Raw genomic sequence first — 20392 nt, 5'->3', positions numbered from 1 at the left:
TATATGGGATCCCTAAGGTCACTTGAAACATGGATAAGTCCCTAAAAAAATACATTTTGTAAATTTCCTTGAAAAAATGAAAAATTGCTGCTACAGTTTTAAACCTCCTAAAATGCTAACAAAATAAAATAACACTTTACAAATGATGTAAAGCAGACATGTGGGAAATGTTATTTATTAATGATTTGCTGTGGTATGACCATCTAGATTAATCATTCAAATGTAGAAAATTGCAAATTTTTTTACATTTTTCTCAAATTTTTGATATTTTTTATAAATAAACACAAAACATATTGACCTAAATTTACCATTATCATAAAGTATAAAGTGTCATGAAAAAAACAATCTCAAAGTCACTGGGATTTGTTGAAGCGTTTCAGAGTTATTACCACATAAAGTGAAACTGGTCAGATTGAAAAAATTTGGCTCTGTCACTAAGGGGTTAAAATACTTCCTTCTTCCCTTTTAACCTTTTTATATTTTTATTTTCACCTGAAGAAGACAGCGATTGGCTGTTGAAACGCGTTGTGATTAAAGATTTTAAACCCCTAAACCTGTGCTCCGGTGGCCTGTCATCAGCGCTCCATCCAGACCGCTATATTTTTCATTTGCTGTCAGAGATTGACATCGGCATTTAACTAGTTAAAAGCCGCAGGTGGATCGCGATTCCACCTGTAGCTGTTAGGGGCACTTATATATCAAAATACGAAAATGGTTGCACTCAATTGTGTTAAAGCATAACAATGTGAAATACATGAAGTGGGAATAGCAAAATGGCTTTTGAAATTTAGGAAAATACACATGAGACATTTAGCACAACATTTGGCCAAATAGTGTGATCCCATCAACCATCGTCAAGGTAATCTCATAAATCTGATGGGTCCCTGACCTACCTGCCCAATGTGAACACTTACCTATGGCTAATATCTGAATGCATGGGTGAAAATAAACACCTCCCTTGGTAAAGCCTACATTTATAAGTTGTTCGGAAGTGGATGTGATTAGATGTAATTAAAATCAACACATGGTCGGGGTGCTCAGTCAGAAAGCTTAGCATATAAATAACAGAAAAACTGACTGAAACATCAAGAACTAGTCTGAACAGGTGCATACCAAAAAAAGCAACTTACACAATCTTTCATAAGTTTAGGGTCACCCAGACAATTTTGTGTTTTCCATGAAAACTCATACTTTTATGAATCAAATGAGTTGCCAAATGAATTGAAAATCTAGTCCAGACATTGACAAGGTTCGAAAAAGAGATTTTTATTTGAAATAATAATTTTCTGTCTTCAAACTTTGCTTTCATCAAAGAATGCTCCCTTTGCAGCAATTACAGCATTGCAGACCTTTGGCATTCTAGCAGTTAATTTGCTGAGGTAATCTGTAGAAATTTCACACCATGCTTCCAGAAGCCCCTCCCACAAGTTGATTTGGCTTGATGGGCACTTTTTGCGTACCATACGGTCAAGCTGCTCCCACAACAGCTCAATGGGTTTGAGATCTGGTGACTGCGCTGGCCACTCCATTACAGATAGAATACCAGCTGCCTGCTTCTTCCCTAAATAGTTCTTGCATAATTTGGAGGTGTGCTTTGGGTCATTGTCCTGTTGTAGGATGAAATTGGCTCCAATCAAGCGCTGTCCACAGGGTATAGCATGGCGTTGCAAAATGGAGTGATAGCCTTCCTTATTCAAAATCCCTTTTACCTTTTACAAGTCTCCTACTTTACCAGCACCAAAGCAACCCCTGACCATCACATTACCTACACCATGCTTGACAGATGGCGTCAGGCACTCTTCCAGCATCTTTTCAGTTGTTCTGCGTCTCACAAATGTTCTTTTGTGTGATCCAAACACCTCAAACTTGGATTTGTCTGTCCATAACACTTTTTTCCAATCTTCCTCTGTCCAATGTCTGTGTTCTTTTGCCCATATTAATCTCTTCCTTTCATTAGCCAGTCTCAGATATGGCTTTTTCTTTGCCTCTCTGCCCTGAAGGCCAGCATCCCGGAGTCGCCTCTTCACTGTAGACGTTGATACTGGCGTTTTGCGTGTACTATTTAATGAAGCTGCCAGTTGAGGACCTGTGAGGCGTCGATTTCTTAAACAACAGACTCTAATGTACTTGTCTTGTTGCTCAGTTGTGCAGCGGGGCCTCCCACTTCTCTTTCTACTCTGGTTAGAGACTGTTTGTGCTCTCCTCTGAAGGAAGTAGTACACACCGTTGTAGGAAATCTTCAGTTTCTTGGCAATTTCTCGCATTGGAATAGCCTTCATTTCTAAGAACAAGAATAGACTGTCGAGTTTCACATGAAAAGTTCTTTTTTTCTGGCCATTTTGAGAGTTTAATGGAACCAACAAATGTAATGCTCCAGATTCTCAACTAGCTCAAAGGAAGGTCAGGTTTATAGGTTCTCTAATCAGCCAAACTGTTTTCAGCTGTGCTAACATACTTGCACAAGGGTTTTCAAGGGTATTCTAACCATCCATTAGCCTTCTTACACAGTTAGCAAACACAAAGTACCATAAGAACACTGGAGTGATGGTTGTTGTAAATGGGCCTCTATACACCTATGAAGATATTGCATTACAAATCAGATATTTTCAGCTAGAATAGTCATTTACCACATTAACAATGTATAGAATGTATTTCTGAATCATTTAATGTTGGCTTCATTGGAAAAAACTGTGCTTTTCTTTCCAAAATAAGGACATCTCTAAGTGACCCTAAACTTTTGAACCGTAGTGTATATATCAAACATTTCACCCGTAGCTGTTAGGGGCACTTATATATCAAAATATAAAAATGGTTGCACTCAATTGTGTTATACATATCAATGTGAAATACATGAAGTGGGAATAGCATAATGGCTTTTGAAATTTAGGAAAAATACACATGAGATGTTTAGCACAAAATTTGGCACAAAATTTGGCCAAATAGTGTGAGCCCATCAACCATCGTCAAGGTAATCTCATGAATCTGATGGGTCCCTGACCTACCTGCCGAGTATGAACACTTAATTATGGCTAATATCTGAATGCATGGGTGAAAATAAACACCACTCTTGGTAAAGCCTACATATATGGGTTGGTCAGAACCTGAGATTACCTTGACGATGGTCTCATGTGGCTGATAAAGACAAATGGATGAGATATATTCTTATTAACCCCTTCCCGACCTGTGACGCCACGTAGGCATCATGAAAGTCGGTGCCAATCCGACCTGTGTTGCCTATGTGGCGTCATGGCAGGATCACGTTCCTGCAGATCGGGTGAAAGGGTTAACTAAAATTTCACCCAACCTGCAGGGACAAGGGGAGTGGTACTTCAGCCCAGGGGTGGTGGCTTTGCCCCCACATGGCTACGATCGCTTTGATTGGCTGTTTCACTTTCAACAGCCAATCAGAGCAATTGGTAATATTTCACCTATGAAACTTGGTGAAATCTGCCGCCACCATCAGTCTTTCCTCCCCTCCGTCCTGTTCTCCACTGCCCTCCTCTCCCCTCTGCCCCCCCGTCCTCCCCTCCACCCTCCCCACTGTCCGATCCCACCTCCCCATACTTACCGACTCCCTGTGTCTCTCCCGCTGTCCGTCCATCTTCAGCGATGGGCGCCGCCATCTTCCAAAATGGAGGGCGCCCGCCAAATCTGCTGGCTGGCAGATTCATTCCAGGTTTAGAGGTTAGAATTAGGGATAGGGTTGCAATTAGGGGTAGGGTTAGAATTAGGGTTAGGGTTGCAATTAGGGTTAGGGTTAGAATTAGGGTTGCAATTAGGGTTAGGGTTAGAATTAGGGTTAGGGTTAGAATTAGGGTTAAAATTAGGCTGTGTGCACACGGTGCTGATTGGCTACTGCGGATTTGTGGCAGTTTTCCATCACGTCTAAAGTACCATGTAAACCTATGGAAAACCAAATCTGCTGTGCCCATGGTGCCGGAAATACCGTGTGGAAATGCTGCCTTGTATTTTCCGCATTCTTTGTGCGGATTCTGCAGCATTTTACACCTGTTCCTCAATAGGAATCCGCAGGTGAAATCCGCACAAAAAATACTGGAAATCCGTGGTAAATCCGCAAGTAAAACAATGATTTTTTAATTTCACAGCTCTGCATTATAAATTTCTGTGAAGCACTTGGGGGTCCACTGTATCCTGTTGCCCTTGTGAAAATGAAAAAATTGAGGCAAAAATTATTTGTTTGTGAAAAAAAAGTACTTTTTCATTTTTACGGATCAATTTGTGAAGCACCTGGGGGTTGAAAGTGCTCACTATGCATCTAGATAAGTTCCTTGGGGGGTCTAGTTTCCAAAATGGGGTCACTTGTGGGGGAGCTCCAATGTTTAGGCACACAGGGGCTCTCCAAACGCGACATGGTGTCCGCTAAAGAATGGAGCCAATTTTTCATTCAAAAAGTCAAACTGCGCTCCTTCCCTTCCGAGCCCTGTCTTGCGCCCAAACAGTGATTCCCCCCCCACATATGGGGTATCGGCTTACTCAGGACAAATTGTGCAACATTTTTCGGGGTCCATTTTCTCCTTTTACCCTTGGGAAAATAAAAAAATTGTTGCTAAAAGATCATTTTTGTGACTAAAAAGTTAAATGTTCATTTTTTCCTTCCATGTTGCTTCTGCTGCTGTGAAGCACCTGAAGGGTTAATAAACTTCTTGAATGTGGTTTTGAGCACTTTGAGGGGTGCACTTTTTAGAATGGTGTCACTTTTGGGTATTTTCAGCCATATAGACCCCTCAAACTGACTTCAAATGTGAGGTGGTCCCTAAAAAAATGGTTTTGTAAATTTTGTTGTAAAAATGAGAAATCGCTGGTCAAATTTTAACCCTTATAACTTCCTAGCAAAAAAAATTTTGTTTCCAAAATTGTGCTGATGTAAAGTAGACATATGGGAAATGTTATATATTAACTATTTTGTGTCACATAACTCTCTGGTTTAACAGAATAAAAATTCAAAATTTGAAAATTGCGAAATTTTCAAAATTTCCCCCAAATTTCTGTTTTTTATTCTGTGCAAGAAACTGTGGATATCACCATACTATGTGGCATCATACCTTGTGGAGCTGTGGAGGAATCATACCATGTAGGGACATCATATTATGTGGGAGTTGTGGTGAACATCATACTATCTAGAGGATTGTTCAGTGGGATGTGGCATATACTGTGGGACAATCCTATTGTGTGGAGGGCTATGTGGGTCTGTGGGAATATGGTAAATCTTATTGTGTGTGGGTCTCATACCATTAAACTGTGGGGGCATATGGCTGTAGGGGGCATCATACTATGTTGTGGCCATCATACTGTGTAGATTGGTTATGGTTAGTGTTGAGCGATACCGTCCGATACTTGAAAGTATCGGTATCGGAAAGTATCGGCCGATACCGGCAAAGTATCGGATCTAATCCGATACCGATACCCGATACCAATACAAGTCAATGGGACTCATGTATCGGACGGTATTCCTGATGGTTCCCAGGGTCTGAAGGAGAGGAAACTCTCCTTCAGGCCCTGGGAACCATATTAATGTGTAAAATAAAGAATTAAAATAAAAAATTTTGCTATACTCACCTCTCCGACGCAGCCTGGACCTCCGCGAGGGAACCGGCAGCGTTGTTTGCTTAAAATTCGCGCGTTTACTTCCTTACTTGAAGTCCCGGCTTGTGATTGGTCGCATGCCGCCCATGTGGCCGCGACGCGACCAATCACAGCAAGCCGTGACGTAATTTTAGGTCCTTCAGGATTTTAAAATTACGTTCTGGCTTGTGATTGGTCGCGTCGCGGTCACATGGGCGACGCGACCAATCACAAGCCGTGACGTCACGGGAGGCTGGACACGCGCGCATTTTAAAATGCGCGCTTGTCCTGCCTCCCGTGATGTCCCGGCTTGTGATTGGTTGCGTCGCCCATGTGGCCGCGACGCGACCAATCACAGCAAGCCGTGACGTAATTTTAGGTCCTTCAGGATTTTAAAATTACGTTCTGGCTTGTGATTGGTCGCGTCGCGGTCACATGGGCGACGCGACCAATCACAAGCCGTGACGTCACGGGAGGCTGGACACGCGCGCATTTTAAAATGCGCGCTTGTCCTGCCTCCCGTGACGTCACGGCTTGTGATTGGTCGCATCGCGTCGCGACCAATCACAAGCCAGAACGTAATTTTAAAATCCTGAAGGACCTAAAATTACGTCACGGCTTGCTGTGATTGGTCGCGTCGCGGCCACATGGGCGGCACGCGACCAATCACAAGCCGGGACTTCAAGTAAGGAAGTAAACGCGCGAATTTTAAGCAAACAACGCTGCCGGTTCCCTCGCGGAGGTCCAGGCTGCGTCGGAGAGGTGAGTATAGCAATATTTTTTATTTTAATTCTTAATTTTACACATTAATGTTGTTTCGATACCGATACCCGATACCACAAAAGTATCGGATCTCGGTATCGGAATTCCGATACCCGCAAGTATCGGCCGATACCCGATACTTGCGGTATCGGAATGCTCAACACTAGTTATGGTGCATCATACTATGTGGTGGGGAACTTTAGAGGTCATCGCACTGTAAGGGGGGTAATTGTGAGGTGCTACGGGGTAACCGTAACATTCCTTTAACCACCTGTGCAGGCAGGTTGTCTGGTAGTTCTCACCTTAATATTGCATAATGCATCCACCCAAATCTTGCTAGAAGCCAAGGCTGGACTGGCCATCTAGCAATTCTGGCAAATGCCAGAAGGGCCTGTCTGGTCAAATGATGCCTTGTCTGCTATGTTAACAGAATCGGTGTTCTCAAGATACCCATATTGTTAAGAGTTGTGATGGAGCACAAAGTTGCTGACTCCATCACTTATCCCAGCAGGCCACGGGTATCATTAGAAATACTGATCTTGTAGAAAATCTTGCTTTCCTCCATCCAGGGTAATATTAGTAATAGATCCCATCTGGTGCTTGGGGGACGGGGACAACATGGGCCTGTGTGATTTCAAATGCCAGGGTGGAATTTCAGCCCCAGTCCATAACTGCTAGAAGCTCTAGGGGAATGCAGGAGGGTCCTCCTATTCTGCCAGGGGTTGACTCAGGAAATCCTTCTCCATGCTCTGTATACATAAGAGAAGATTAAATAATAGCAAAACATGCAGAGGGAATAACAAGGGAGAGCAAAATAAATAATACCACATAAAGAAAATAACATATCTTCTGAGTTGAAGGTAAAAGATGTACTTTTCAGCAGGCCTGAATGTTAAGGATAACACTTTCCCTTTAAGTGGCTACAGACACACTCCTAACTAACCCACAGATGTCTACACCAATGCAGGTATTACAGTCCAAAGTAGGGACCTGGTTGTAGTGATCAGTAGTATTATAACTTCCTCAACAGTGGAACCACAAGTCACAGCAGTAGGTATTCACTCCTTGATGTAGCAGATCTGAGCTCACACATGGATCCAGCCTGAGGCTGAAAGGTCCAGGTGTTTAGGGACACGGTGAATAAATGGCAGAAACGTCTTCTGAGGTAAGCCAGGCGGTGGTGGGCAACTCGTTGTGACCTGGCTGGACTGCAGGTGGGACACAGCTCCAGGGCTCACTGTTCTCCTCACACACTGAGCTGCAGAGGTGTCAGCACTCACTCTGTGCTTCTGTCCTTGGGCTTCACTCAATGGATGACAGTACACATGTTCCATAGTGCAGTTGTGAGGGTGGGCCAGGGCAGTAGTCATGGCTGAGAATAATCCCTGTATCACACCCTGACCTCTCTTCACAGTACCACAGTGACCTTCCTTCAGCATACCTGCGTTCTTGGTCTCTGCGCCATCAGGTTTCCCTCTGGGCTGCTGAAGGCTCCTTGTCGTCGGTATCACACAGAGAGAGACAGTTCAGCTCAACTTTAACAACAACTGCTTTACTTGGTTCTTTACACAGCACATCCAGGTTATTTCCAGCATCCACATCGAGTTTAACAATGGGCAATTCCTCTTCTGTCCCTGTCCTTTTCTCTCTGTCGCTAAGCTCGCTTCCTGGATCAACTGCACCTTTCGATCCCTCAGCGTCCTCTCTGCTTGGCCTTACTCCGTTTTGGGACTCCCTCATCCATTTCGCCCTGGTTCTGAGGGCGATAGCCCACACAATAAGCTGCCACATGTTGAGCGACCTGCCCATACTGCTTAGCTTCTTCTAGCAACTGCATTCCCACTAATACTGCACCACTAGCACTGTTGCTGTTGCTTCTCCTGATGTGGTCCAGACCAGGGATGCTTTATGGCTGGGCACGGGGTTGCCCGGGATGGCTAGCCCCAGTGAGCTGCACGGAGCGCCCTTGCCCCATCTGTCTCCTATCAGGAAGTCCTCCCTGCCTTATCCACTGTGCCCCTCCTACATTAACTATTTACTATGTGAAACTCCTACTATACTATGTACAATCCCATACTCTATGTGCCTCCATCTTGTGGCTGAACTAAGCACTGCACATTCCTTATAATAAGACAATATACACTGTGCAGCAGCAACTAGGATGCTATATAAATACACTCGCAACACATAGAGTAAGAATAGAACCAGGACATAATTAAAAGGGTTGGGGCGCACATCAGTCCTTGAACAGTCCCTTCTTCTCCAGCTTGCTCAGCCAAGCAGTTCTTCCTCTGCTCTTCCTCTTTAAGGTTGCAAAAAAAAAATTAATTCTGGGAGTTGTAGTCCAAAATAATGCAGCAAAAGAGGGATTAATGTCTGTTTACGGTGAAACCCTGTTTGCTCCCAGTTGCAAGAGTGTAACACACCATGCTAGCCCTACAGGGGTTACAATACTGCGTGGGGTGCTATGGAACCATCGTATTGTTTGGGGGTTGAGAGACCATCAAGCTATGTAGGGGACCAACAAACTATGAGGGAGACCATCATACTGTGTGGGGAGTTATGGAGGCATAATACTATGCGGGGGTAACTCTGGGGCATTATAATGTGTGAGGGGGTGACTGTGTGGTTCTTTGCAGCAATCATATTGTGTGGGGATGTCCTTGTCAGGGACTCATACTGTGTGGTGGGGATGAAAAAAATGTAGATTGGCCGATGAGTTCAAACAATAATTGTCATCCCACCTTTTTCTAACGTATGTATTTACTCTGTTTTTCCTCTTTCCTGCTACTGCTCTTTTTGTACATTAGTTACTGTATAGCTTTTGCATTGCCGTTATATTCATGGTTGAGATGAAGATGAGCAGTGCCTTAAAAACCTGCCAAATAAGGGATTAAGTTTAACCGGGACTGCAATATATGAGCATGGAATAACAATTTCATGATATTATCTTGTGCATGTAAACTTGCCAGTTTTATTGTATTGTAGTTTGTATAGCTTTGTACAGTATGATGCTTGGTATTTGATGTCCGCCAAGATTTCTGTTTCCACCTTGATTTCTTCTGACATCTGGCAACCCAACCACAGTGCAGTGTCTGCCGAAACATGCATAGATGATTGTAGTCGTAAAACAGAGAGACATAAAAAGAATTCATATAGAATTGAAATGACTAGTGTAGGTTTCTCGCAATCTGTAAGTAATACTGAAAGCTTGTTGGACCTGATTGCTATGCTGGACCTGATTACTACACCACTTCAGGTCCAAGTATAAAGCTGGTCCTAGTCAGTAAGATTTGCTCCTGATCTGAAAAGTGTTCTAACATCTTTCCCCATGGAGATGGACATACATACAGTGATAACTTAAGGGAAAAATATTGGTTTTGTTATTACGGTACACATATTTTGGCGTGTAGTTGGTTAAATGATGCAATAACGGCTGAGATGACGTCTACTGCAATGTCAACGGCTGAACGGATTATAACAGGTCTACTGGTATAACCGTGATCATCATTTATCGCTATCTTTCCTATGATGATACAGGAATACAGTACCCTTCGCATTTGTACATATAGGTGCCTATATTAGGCTGGGTCCACATTGCGCTAGGGCAGTCCGTCTAACGGACATGTTTTTAAGTAGTAAAAACGCAGTGTAACGGACATTGTAATGCACCCATAGACTTGCATTTGTATGACGCATCGTAACGCATGTCAAAATTGGCATGCGTTTGCAACATTCCGTTTTTTTATGACGTACCTTCGAACGCGGCCTGCAGCATTTTTGGGTCCGGTCAAGCTAACGCAAGAGTAACAGAAGCGCTAATTCTGCCATTCAAGTCTATTGCTAACACAGCCAAACGCAAATCAAGCAAAATGTCCAAATGAAACCATACGTTGGATTGCGTTAATGAGGGTGGTGGGTGCTTCACTCGATGCTTGCAAAATGGAGAATGTTTTCCATACACAACCAACGCTGACAAAAGAGCAAAAAAAAAAAAAAAAGAACAACTTTATTGACAGTGCCTGAACGCAGACAAACGGATGCTTCACGAACGGACATCAAAATTACATAAACGCAGTCACGTGCGTTAACGCATGCGTTAAACTGAAGCCAAATTTTCACAAAATTTTGCTCATTTCTGGACATGCATTTAACGGATCCGTTAAACGGATTGTACTAAACGCAATGTGAACCTAGCCTTACAGAAGTATTCTAGTATTCTCCCCTAATGAATAATGGACTAGTTCATGGAGATACATGGGCCAAATCATAACTACAATATGGGTCATTGCCTGTAGCAACTTGTCCTTGTACTGTGCCTGAGGTTTGTTCTGTGCTCTTTTGTAAAAGTTTTAAAGTTATAGCCACTGAGGTAGTCACATAACTTTCCTGCATTGTAGGCTATTTTGCAACTTAGGTGTTTGGAAAGTTAGAGGACAAACTGTGTGGAAACCATACTGGAAGTCTCCATTTTTTTCAGAATAAGATATAACTAAGAAAATGTTAAAAACTAACATGGAAAGAAGACAACTCAAGTTACTGGTGAACGATCTTTAACGTTAGATAACACTGGTCAACAGCATTTTTGGTGCCAAAGATATTTCATTGAATTTAGGGTATTTTTGGGGTGCTGATTCTGAATATGTCATCAGTTTTGCCAGATTGGCTCAAGTTTTTGAGATTTTTGGTATCTTATTTATAGCACTTGTTGGTAAATGCGACGCATCATCTCATTAATTTCTTTGGATTAGTACTTGAACTGAGCAGTTCTCAATATAGTTTTGTGTTAATTAGTGTTCTAAAAGTTTGTTCATAGCTTGATTTTTGCACTAACTTTATGTTGTTGTCTGTTTTCCAGTGAAAAGCATGAACTCATCAAGAAGAAGTTGTCTTAACGATCCAGACTCATTCTGTTACATTTGTGGTGAATACACACTGCCAAAACATAGAAGAAACATAACAGACTTCGTAAAAAAAGTGTATTTTGCCTATTTTGGGGTTATGCTTGGGGACCAAGACAAGTTTTGGGCACCACACATAGTGTGCAAAGCATGTATCGAATTATTACGAAAATGGAGCAAAGGACAAAGAAAAAGCTTCAAATTTGGTGTTCCAATGGTGTGGAGAGAGCCAAAAAATCATCATGATGACTGTTATTTATGGTAAACACAGGTACAGGCACATCTTCACAATGAGGGACAGGCCTTCTTGCAGATTCCATGTTACTCCCATTTTCGTTTCTTATGCTTATTGAATCCTGCACTTGCACTGCACAGAAATAACAGTCATCATGATGATTTTTTGGCTCTCTCCACACCATTGGAACACCAAATTTGAAGCTTTTTCTTTGTCCTTTGCTCCATTTTCGTAATAATTCGATACATGCTTTGCACACTATGTGTGGTGCCCAAAACTTGTCTTGGTCCCCAAGCATAACCCCAAAATAGGCAAAATACACTTTTTTTACGAAGTCTGTTATGTTTCTTCTATGTTTTGGCAGTGTGTATTCACCACAAATGTAACAGAATAAGTCTGGATCGTTAAGACAACTTCTTCTTGATAAGTTCATGCTTTTCACTGGAAAACAGACAACAACATAAAGTTAGTGCAAAAATCAAGCTATGAACAAACTTTTAGAACACTAATTAACACAAAACTATATTGAGAACTGCTCAGTTCAAGTACTAATCCAAAGAAATTAATGAGATGATGCGTCGCATTTACCAACAAGTGCTATAAATAAGATACCAAAAATCTCAAAAACTTGAGCCAATGTGGCAAAACTGATAGCATATTCAGAATCAGCACCCCAAAAATACCCCAAATTCATTAAAATATTTTGGACACCAGAAAAAAAAATTTTTTTTGTTGACCTGTGTAATTTTTCTTTTAATAAATCAAAAGTACCACTGAAAATATGAAACTTTGTATTACATCTTATTAGAGAAATTTGCTTTTTTATCTTCCTGTACTGATCGTTCATTCTCAATTCACAGGTAAAAATCTGTGTTTAGCGAATATTGCGGAGATGAGTTGGTGCTCATCCAGTTCTATGAAGAGCTGTAACTGGCGTTTCAGGAGAACTTGCAGCAGAATGACTGTGTCTGCATCTAGCTGCTCATTCATCTTCTCTCCTCTTCTCTCCGTAGAATTGTAAAAGCACCAATTGTCATCTCATATTTCAGCAATGTGAACATCTGTCGTCACTGAATACAGATTTTAGAGATTTTGACCATGAATTGAGAGTAAAAGATCAGTCCAGGAGGAGAAGAAGCCAATTTTACTGATATCATTTATTACAAAGTTTCTTATTTTCACAAGTACTATTGAGTTATGAAATAAAAATTAAAACGACGGCTATTCTTTAAGTTCAGACTACTTAAATATGTGTGCTCCAGTTCTTGGGCCATAGCATAGCTTCTTAAGGCCCCGTCTCACACAGCGACGCTGCAGCGATACAGACAACGATGCTGATCGCTGCAGCGTCGCTGTGTGGTCGCTAGGGAGCTGTCACACAGACAGCTCTCTCCAGCGACCAACGATCAGGGGAACGACTTCGGCATCGTTGAAACTGTCTTCAACGATGCCGAAGTCCCCCTGCAGCACCCGGGTAACCAGGGTAAACATCGGGTTACTAAGCGCAGGGCCGCGCTTAGTAACCCGATGTTTACCCTGGTTACCAGCGTAAATGTAAAAAAAAAAAAACAGTACATGCTCACCATCTGTTGCCCGTCAGGTCCCTTGCCGTCTGCTTCCTGCTCTGAGTGCCGTACAGTGAGAGCAGAGCGCAGCGGTGACGTCACTGCTGTGCTCTCACTTTACGGCGGCTCAGTCAGTGTGGGAAGCAGACGGCAAGGGACCTGACGGGCAACAGATGGTGAGTATGTACTGTTTGTTTTTTTTACATTTACGCTGGTAACCAGGGTAAACATCGGGTTACTAAGCGCGGCCCTGCGCTTAGTAACCCGATGTTTACCCTGGTTACCAGTGAAGACATCGCTGGATCGGTGTCACACACACCGATTCAGCGATGTCAGCGGGACCTCAACGACCAAAAAAAGGTCCAGGCCATTCCGACACGACCAGCGATCTCGCAGCAGGGGCCTGATCGCTGGTACGTGTCACACATAGCGAGATCGCTACTGAGGTCGCTGTTGCGTCACAAAACTAGTGACTCAGCAGCGATCTCGCTAGCGATCTCGCTATGTGAGACGGGGCCTTTAGTTGCATTGTTCAGGCTGAAGTGTTGACATGGACTTTCTCCTCTGTGAACAAGGTCTCCCACAGTCAGACAATGAGCAGCCGTGACAGTTTTCTAGCTAATTAATCACTCAAGCTCTAACTCAATTAGAGGCAACCCCTGTAAGCATCTGATAGCTGGAGAATAGGCTGGGTGGGAATAATTATATACTTACTGTATAATTCCTAATGAGTGCTGACCAAGAAAGAATGCAAAATATTATAGGAACGCAATTATCCACTAGGACCCAGCACCCTTTCATTGCTAGAGGGCATGCCAAAGAAAACAGCTGCTATGTCATTGAAGAACACAGGATTGTACCGCCTGTATATGCCATTATTGTTCATTAAGTGGAACAGATAGTCAGTTTTTGAATTTTATTTTCATTTTATCCCACTTTTTCTCATACATTTAGAAAAGAAATAAAATAGAAGCACCTGTACAGATTTAATCAGGTAAAAAAACAACTGTCAAGAATTAGGATATTTTATGACAGGCTACGTTTGTTGGCAGTAATCAATATCGTTGTCTTCTTTGTATTGAGTAGCAGTGCTATGTTCAAGCTTGCCATCTTGACACTCCGTAATAAGTCCTTCATTCCATCTTATTGCTATCAATGTTGTATCGTCTGCATATTTAAGATTGTTGATGATTCGTCCAGCAATTTTGATTCCTTCTTCTTTTTTGGCAAGACCAGCCTGCTTGAAAATTGTTTCTTCATATAAATTGAAGAGAAATGGTGATGGTGCAGCCTTGTCTAATGCCTCACTCTACTATGAACCATGCCGTCTCGCGGTGTTCGGTTTGGACTGTTGCTTCTTGGTCAATGTAAAGTTTCCTAATGAGACTGACCAGATTGTTCTGCACACTAATATCCTTCTTGGTATTCCAAAGTTTCTGGTCATCAACATAGTCGAAGACTTTGCTGTAGTCGATGAAGCAAAAATATATCTACTTGTATTCTTTGGCCTTTTCCATTATCCATCTCATGTAAGCAATCACATCTCTTTCAAATGGATAGCGACAAGATTGAAGTTGTAAAGGACTTCAACCTACCTGAATCAATGATCACTCAAGATGCAGCGATGACACCAGAAGTTAATATGAGATTAGCTATGGGCTTAGCAACAATGAAATCACTGGTCAAGGTCTTCAAATCGAGGAACATTTCACTGGCAACAAAGACTCAGCTCATATATAGTTTGTTTTTTTCTGTGACAACATACAGATGTGAAACCCGGACAACAAAAAATCAAGAAAGAAGAAGAAATGAGGCCTTCAAAATGTGGTGCTGGAGAAGGATGTCATCAATATCATGGATAGCAAGAAGAACAAACAAATCAATTTTGGAACAAATCAAGCCAGACATGTCACTCGAAGCAAGGATCACCTATGTATGACTTGCCTACTTTTTAAACATTGCATGAAGCAAGCAAACACTGGAGAAGGACATCATGGTTGGAAAAATAGAAGGAATAAGGCGAAAAGGAAGACAAGCGACCCGATGGCTTGATACTATTAAGATAGCAGTGCAGAAGACCCTGGTGGACCTATCTAGGCTTGCACAAGATCGATCTTCTTACATATCATTCATCCATCAAGTCGCTATGGCTTGTGATCGAGCTGAAGGCCATTAAGTAATAAAATAATACTAGTTAGGCTATAGTGAGAATACAGATTTCTGTAAATGGCGTAGCCTGTATTCTGCTGATGTATTCTGCTGATGAACTCTCATTGCATTGGTGGTAAATTTGATTACCAGTATGCTATTTTCCTGTGATTTCAGATAGATCTTGCTCATTCCTATGATGAATATTTAATGGATTCCTGTTTGCAAATTCTAGGCTGTCACACTCTCCATACAGTGTAAGGGCTATTTTCCCATGCGAGTGCTATCCATTGGTTTTCACCTATAGCACTTATATCTATGATATTCTATGCAGCTGTGCACATGTCCGATTTTTTTCCTCCTATGAAGTGGCCTACTGAAAAAAAATCAGTGACGTCCAATTTTGTTCCGAGTGCCAGATCTGAAACTCGGAACAAAATCAGCAAAACAAGTCTATAGCTCTGTGAAAAAAATTGGACCATACTTGGATGACATATCTGAATGGGATCCCATTTTCACGGATTGACAGAATGAAGAAGATGGAGAAACTTTTTTTTTCTCTCCACCTTCGGGAAAAACTGATGCCACTGTGACTAAACTCTGATCAAACCGTGATCTCTGTCTGATCAGAATAATCAAACCATTTTTCTCAGATGTGTAGAAAATGGTCATTTGTCCCTACCCTTGTGCAGAGTTGGTAGTGTTTGAAGAATGCCGTCTTCATTGAAATTTTTAGAGTAGCAGAAAGTTCCTTAATGCACATATTGCAATCTATGAGGAATGCTGCCTCTCGATTCAGTGTTACCGGACCCCATTCTCCCAGTAAACTAAGCATCCGGCAGTACAACCAGATCACATATTCATGGGGATGTTGGGGGGGAGGCAGCGGTAATAACTAGGAAATGGGAGAGGCCATAAATATAAATACAAATACTAGGGAAGGAGTGCAGGAAGGCTGCTGTGATTACTGGGGTAGTCGGGAGGGGAGGCTTGCTTTGTGAAGTAGATTCGGGGATGCAATCCGAAGGGGGTGCTGTGGTGCATTTACCAAGGGAAGTAATATTTTAACAACTAGCAGACAAAACCACAAGTAACATAACATTTTCCAGGTCTGCCCTACTAGCAATAGACCTCCCAATGTAACTGTAATCACAATTCAACAATACAAATTTTGTTCAACACTTCTATACATAAACACCTCTGCTATTCCATTTGGTTTTTATTTTAAAAGCATTTGGAATATGTTATCTCTAAATGAAGGCTTCATATTTCCTTCAAATTAGCCTAGAGATCAAAGTACTACAAAATGAAATTTATAATCAAAAAGTAATGTAGCTGGATAATAATAAAAAAAGATCCATGGTAAACTCAGCATGAAACAACAAAAAAAAATAGAATTATTTAGCTGCGCATTTATCAGAAAAATGAGAAACAGGCGAAAACATTTAGTAATAGTGTAATATCATATTCCCAGTGGTCTCCATATAAAACATATTAATATGTGCCACCAGGTTATTGATGGATTCGGTCATCTTTTCCACCCTGCTACATTACTCTCAGCTCCGGTGTAGTTACTCGCCCCACATAGTGTATGCATAAGAGAGCATTGGACCACGGCATGCTTGGCACATGTCTCCATTCGTGTAGAGGAACCACTCCTAACTTTCCATAGCTGAAGAAAACCCAGAAGTGCTTAAGTTTTAAGCAACTATAATAAAAATGTGGGCTGGCAGGCTGGGGCCAGGAGGTTACCTTCCTTGGAAGGCTTTTGTTACACTAAGCTTTCGATGTAGGACGTTTAATAAATTGCTAAAGTGTACTGCTTGCTTTATCCATTTATGCCTGAAACAAGGGTTATATTAATTGTCTAGTATTCATAGTTTAGTTTTTAATTGTTATAGAGCCATTAAAAAGACCTATCATCATGGCAAACATGGTCAGTTTTAGGTCTTATTTAAGTATTCTGATTTTTATTTTTTTTTAAATACACCATATGGTTCCAAAGAGTTGGACCTGTTTATTTTGTATCAATGGTCTTTCAGGGAAATAATGTTGGACATCCTAAAGACATGCCCGTTGAGAATTCTTTGAACCAGACTCTGTTGCAAAGACCATAAAAATGACCATTGAATTAAAAGCCCATTATCTCTCGAACCAAATAGAGGATTTAAAAAATAGCAAAAAAAAACCCCAGAATACTCAGGTGAGCAGCGGGAATAAAGCAAGCGTCAAAACTGGCCATTTATGACCTGGTGACAGGACTACTTTAAGTCATTATTAGATGGCCTGAGCTGCTATTTGAGAGTCCTTTGCTATCCATTCTGCTTTAATTGTCAGCTTGCCTTTAATTGAAGTTCTTAGGTAGTCACAGATAAATGTTTTTCTTTGACTAGTAATCCTGCTAGATCAAGGCCTGCACTATGCTCTTGGAGTGGGGCAAAACAAATTTCTCCATTTTGAAAAATGGTGCTGCTGTGATGGTCTGTGCTTAGACCAATAGGTCCATGTAGTGGTTTCAAGCTGGCACCAAACCATATTACAACAATTATATTTTATAGAGAGTTTTATTTTGTTAATTACTGGTGACCAATGACATATCCATAGGCAGTGGCATAATTAAGGAGTCTTGTGGGGCCCAGGACAAAATTTGGACCTGAGCCTCCGTAAAAATATAATCCAAATTCAATATAAATGTGACAAAAAGTGCTATAAGATCATTTTCGAGTACCATGTTTAAAAAAGTAAAGCGTCTAACTATAGTACGGTAATATAGTTACTGAATAACAAATATTATCCCCATACAATTACTGAACAAAACCCACTATACCAAGACCAATATACCAACAATACTACATACAAGGGAAAAATACTTCTACACTATGACCATATATTACTACCAGATAGTGACCAAATAATACCACTATACAGATTATTTAAAAAAAATCACAGTACTAACACTAATATTATCACCATGCAATGACCGTCTGGTCAACCGGTATATACAGTATAGGAAATTCCAGATGGTTACTAGTTTTCATCTGGTACAGACCGCTATGACTTCTTCCAGTCAGGACTCATCTCTGCAAAATATAACACACATACATCTATGACTGATCATTTTTTCAGCACCCTCCCAAAATTTCCCCCCACTTCTATAATAACAGTATCTAGCTTTTATCCCACGGTATGCTCAAAAATAAATTATTATACAGTAGTGATGTTCCCCTATGTGTCCTCCACACACAGGTAATGCTTTTGTGTCATTTGTGCCCAAATTCAGAAGAATTGCCTCCATCAAGGCACTCCCATACAGTAGTTTTGTCCACTTATTACAGATGTAATGTCTTTCTTTGCAGCGCTGATATAGCATTCCCCTATGTAACCCCATACATTAACAATGTCCCCCTAAACGGGCTCATACAGTAATAACGTTCCTTAGTTGGTCTCTATATAGTAATAATGTGCTTTTATATGCTCCCCACATATTAATAATATACGACATATAGTAATAATGTCCTCCAATTCTGGCTCCCATAAATTACACTGGTCAACAGCATTTTTGGTGCCAAAGATATTTCATCGAATTTAGGGTATTTTTGGGGTGCTGATTCTGAATATGTCATCAGTTTTGCCAGATTGGCTCAAGTTTTTGAGATTTTTGGTATCTTATTTATAGCACTTGTTGGTAAATGCGACGCATCATCTCATTAATTTCTTTGGATTAGTACTTGAACTGAGCAGTTCTCAATATAGTTTTGTGTTAATTAGTGTTCTAAAAGTTTGTTCATAGCTTGATTTTTGCACTAACTTTATGTTGTGGTCTGTTTTCCAGTGAAAAGCATGAACTCATCAAGAAGAAGTTGTCTTAACGATCCAGACTCATTCTGTTACATTTGTGGTGAATACACACTGCCAAAACATAGAAGAAACATAACAGACTTCGTAAAAAAAGTGTATTTTGCCTAATTTGGGGTTATGCTTGGGGACCAAGACAAGTTTTGGGCACCACACATAGTGTGCAAAGCATGTATCGAATTATTACGAAAATGGAGCAAAGGACAAAGAAAAAGCTTCAAATTTGGTGTTCCAATGGTGTGGAGAGAGCCAAAAAATCATCATGATGACTGTTATTTATGGTAAACACAGGTACAGGCACATCTTCACAATGAGGGACAGGCCTTCTTGCAGATTCCATGTTACTCCCATTTTCGTTTCTTATGCTTATTGAATCCTTGCACTTGCACTGCACAGAAATAACAGTCATCATGATGATTTTTTGGCTCTCTCCACACCATTGGAACACCAAATTTGAAGCTTTTTCTTTGTCCTTTGCTCCATTTTCGTAATAATTCGATACATGCTTTGCACACTATGTGTGGTGCCCAAAACTTGTCTTGGTCCCCAAGCATAACCCCAAAATAGGCAAAATACACTTTTTTTATGAAGTCTGTTATGTTTCTTCTATGTTTTGGCAGTGTGTATTCACCACAAATGTAACAGAATGAGTCTGGATCGTTAAGACAACTTCTTCTTGATGAGTTCATGCTTTTCACTGGAAAACAGACAACAACATAAAGTTAGTGCAAAAATCAAGCTATGAACAAACTTTTAGAACACTAATTAACACAAAACTATATTGAGAACTGCTCAGTTCAAGTACTAATCCAAAAAAATTAATGAGATGATGCGTCGCATTTACCAACAAGTGCTATAAATAAGATACCAAAAATGTCAAAAACTTGAGCCAATCTGGCAAAACTGTTAGCATATTCAGAATCAGCACTCCAAAAATACCCCAAATTCATTAAAATATTTTGGACACCAGAAAAAAAATTTTTTTTTGTTGACCTGTGTTATGCCTCCCTCGTGGCCTCCATATTGTCAGAATGTTTCCCAATTCTGAACCCCATACATTAATATTGGCCTCTATGTGGCCCCCATTGTGCTCACAAAGTCTGCCCACACAGTGCTGTACTACTCAAAAAACCCTCAGTTTCTTACCAGTCCTTTTTCCCAAGCTGAGTGGTTCTGTCCTCTTCCCCTGTTTCCCGACTGGCTCCATGCCCCACATGTACTCTACAACCGCGAACCTATCAGAGACCTGCAGCTGCAGAACACGCTGATGTAATGTCGCAGGAGGCATTATGCCGCAAGCCGTGCCTGACATCATTATGCCAGAGTGCTCTCCAGCTGTCGAT

Source organism: Ranitomeya variabilis, chromosome 4 (genome assembly GCF_051348905.1).
Source record: "Ranitomeya variabilis isolate aRanVar5 chromosome 4, aRanVar5.hap1, whole genome shotgun sequence".
Taxonomy (NCBI): Eukaryota; Metazoa; Chordata; class Amphibia; order Anura; family Dendrobatidae; genus Ranitomeya; species Ranitomeya variabilis.
Note: the sequence above shows the minus strand (reverse complement) of the source record.